Genomic DNA, 3,387 nt, shown 5'->3' with positions numbered 1-3,387 from the left:
ACCGCGGTTTCAAGAGTAATTACTCATAACGGTAATAACCGTTTCCAACCCTAGGTCATAACCTAGGCTTAATAAGCTTTAATCAACATCATGATAATAATTAAGGTCACCTCCATTCATTCATTGATTTTTAACCACATACGGTGCTTACCACTTTTCTTACCTTAATTCAGGAGTCAAGAATATGGCCGACCTGGGTGGAAAAACAAGCTAGGCAATCCCGGTCCTATGTCACGACAATTGAAACTCAATAAATACCTTAACATAATATTCCGGATTAAAACCCTAATTTATAACCGATTAGACTTAGCCTTCACCATCTATATAATAATTCAAATAACTCAAAATTATTCAAAGGCAGGTACTAGGTTCAACCCCGAGCTAAACACGGTTCAGAGAAAAACCCGAGAATTTTTCCCCGCCGTAATCGGCCGACCGTTCGATACAACAGAACCAACCTGGCCGACGTGTCGCCGTACCGTAAAATTTCTGGTTTTTCTCCCCCAGCTCGAACCAAAACCATTTCAGACCTAAATTGCATTTCCAGAACAGTTCAATATACCAAATACAACATATTCAACACATCATTCAATCTCAATTCACCACTTAACTCAAAATCACCATCTCACATGAAAATCAAGCTCAAATTGCTTAAACAAATGCATTCAAACTAAACAGCCATTAATCTAACTTAATCTTCATTCAAACAAGTTTCAAATCAACCCTAAGAACCTACCCTAACCTCAGTTTATACCCCAGCTCAGGATTAAATGAAAACCTTCACCAAAACCTAAACTAAACTCAAAAAAAAAAAAACAATCAAGAGAAGAGTAGAAAATCATACCTTCACTTAGCTAACTTCTAGGGCTTAGATTAGCTCAAGAGTTGCTGAAATAAAATGAATTCCACCTAGTTCCCAGCTGCTCCTAGGGCTCGGCAGAAGGAGAAGAAGAAGAGAAGCTTGGTGTTGGTTTTTTTTTTTTTGAAAAAGATGGTTTCTTGTCTTGGAAGGAAGCTCTTAAATAAGGGTTTTCTTTTTTTTTTTTCTTTCTAATAGGCAGCTTAAAAAAAAATGAAAGAAAAGTCAAAATAAAAGGTTCCATTGAATTTGCTAATCTACCCCTCTCACATAATTTTTTTTTTAAAAAAAAAACCCTAGGGGCATTTTGGTAATTTTGCTAGTTCCCCGATCCGACATTCTAATAAAATTCTAACTTAATCCGGGATATTCTCAAAATAATTCTTTCATTTAATGTTGTGACATTACTAACCACATAGCTAAATTTCCACAATTGCCGGGTCCAAAAATAACATATTTCATTAAATAATTTCTCAACAATTTACCTAAGTAAGATCATAATCCTACTTCATTTCCCAAGTAATTACATATTTAATAAAATATGTCCATTTAAATATTATTTATTTTCTGGGATATTACAACTATCCCCCACTTATAGGAATTTCGTCCTCGAAATTTACCTGAAAAGCTCGGGATATAGCTCCCGCATCTGCGACTCTAATTCCCAAGTCGCTTCTTCAACTTTGCTGTTCCGCCACAACACTTTGACTAGTGGAATAGTCTTGTTTCGCAACACCTTTTCTTTCCTGTCTAGGATCTGTACTGGTTGTTCTTCATACGACAGGTCGGTTTGAAGCTCAATGTCTTCATAACTTAAGATATGAGTTGTATCAGATACATATTTCCGAAGCATCGAGACATGAAACACGTTATGAACTCCAGATAAAGCAGGAGGTAGAGCCAACCGATAAGCTACCTAACCTACTTTCTCAAGAATCTCAAATGGACCAATAAATCTGGGACTCAACTTTCCCTTCTTCCCGAACCTTCGAATTCCCTTCATTGGGGACACCCGAAGAAAAACAAAATCCCCAACTTGGAATTCAACATCTCTACGCTTTGGATCTGCGTAGCTTTTCTGTCTACTTTGGGAAGCAAGCATACGAGCTCGAATCTTTTCAATAGCCTCGCTCGTTCTTTGGACAGCTTCTGGTCCAAGATACCTACGTTCACCAGCCTCATCCCAGTGAATAGGTGATCGACATTTCCTTCCATAAAGCATCTCATACGGAGCCATGCCAATGGTACTCTGATAACTATTGTTATAAGAGAACTCAATCAGAGGTAGGTACTTGTTCCAAGAACCTTCAAAGTCCATTACACATGCCCTCAACATATCCTCAAGTATCTGGATAGTCCTTTCAGATTGACCATCGGTTTGAGGATGAAAAGCTGTACTGAATTTCAACTTAGTACCCATTGCTTGCTGTAAACTTTCCCAGAATTTGGATGTAAATTTTGGATCTCTATCTGAAACTATCGACTTTGGGGCACCATGAAGTCGAACTATCTCCTTGATATACAAATCAGCATATTGATCCACTGTATACGTTGTCCTCACCGGGAGAAAGTGAGCGGACTTCGTATATCGATCCACTATCACCCAAATAGAATCATAATACCCTACTGTTCTGGGCAATCCTACCACAAAATCCATGGTGATGTCTTCCCATTTCCATTCAGGAATCTTTAGAGGTTGAAGCAAACCCCGCCGCCTTTGATGTTCGCTTTAATTTGTTGACGAGTTAAACATTTTGACACATATTCAACAATATCCCTCTTCATACCCGCCTACCCATAAAGCTTTCACATCATGATACATCTTGGTTGTTCCGGGTGCAAGGAGTACGGTGTAGTATGAGATTCATCAAGAATCTCTTGTCCGATTTCTTTATCAACCGGTACGTATTCGTTTTTGTATCGCAACAACCCATCAGATAAGCACGAAAAGTCTCTTGCCAATCCAGCCTCTAACTTCTCCTTATGTCCCTGTAGCTCAAGGTCACCTTGTTGGGCTACTCTAATTCTTTCCAATAGATTAGATTGTATGGTGATATTAGCAAGTTTTCCAATTACAAATTCAATTCCCGCTCTCGTCATATCCTCAGCCAACTTGGCTGAGATTTCCTTTAGTTCACAAACGTGCCCTGGTCCTTTCCGACTTAGAGCATCCGCTACCACATTTGCTTTACCAGGGTGGTAGAGAATCTCGCAATCATAATCTTTGACCAGTTCTAACCATCGTCGTTGCCTCATATTTAAATCCTTCTGAGTGAAAAAGTACTTGAGGCTTTTGTGATCTGTATAAATTTCACACTTCTCACCGTATAGATAGTGACGCCAAACTTTTAGTGCAAAGACAACCGCTGCTAATTCAATATCATGGGTAGGATATCGTTGTTCATACTCCTTCAATTGCTCGGATGCATAAGCAATCACTTTCCCCGATCGCATAAGAACACAACCTAACCCTTGTTTGGATGCATCACAATAAATTACAAACTTTTCATCACCTTTTGGTAAGGTTA

This window comes from Cannabis sativa, chromosome 6, assembly GCF_029168945.1.
Source record: "Cannabis sativa cultivar Pink pepper isolate KNU-18-1 chromosome 6, ASM2916894v1, whole genome shotgun sequence".
Classification (NCBI taxonomy): Eukaryota; Viridiplantae; Streptophyta; class Magnoliopsida; order Rosales; family Cannabaceae; genus Cannabis; species Cannabis sativa.
Note: the sequence above shows the minus strand (reverse complement) of the source record.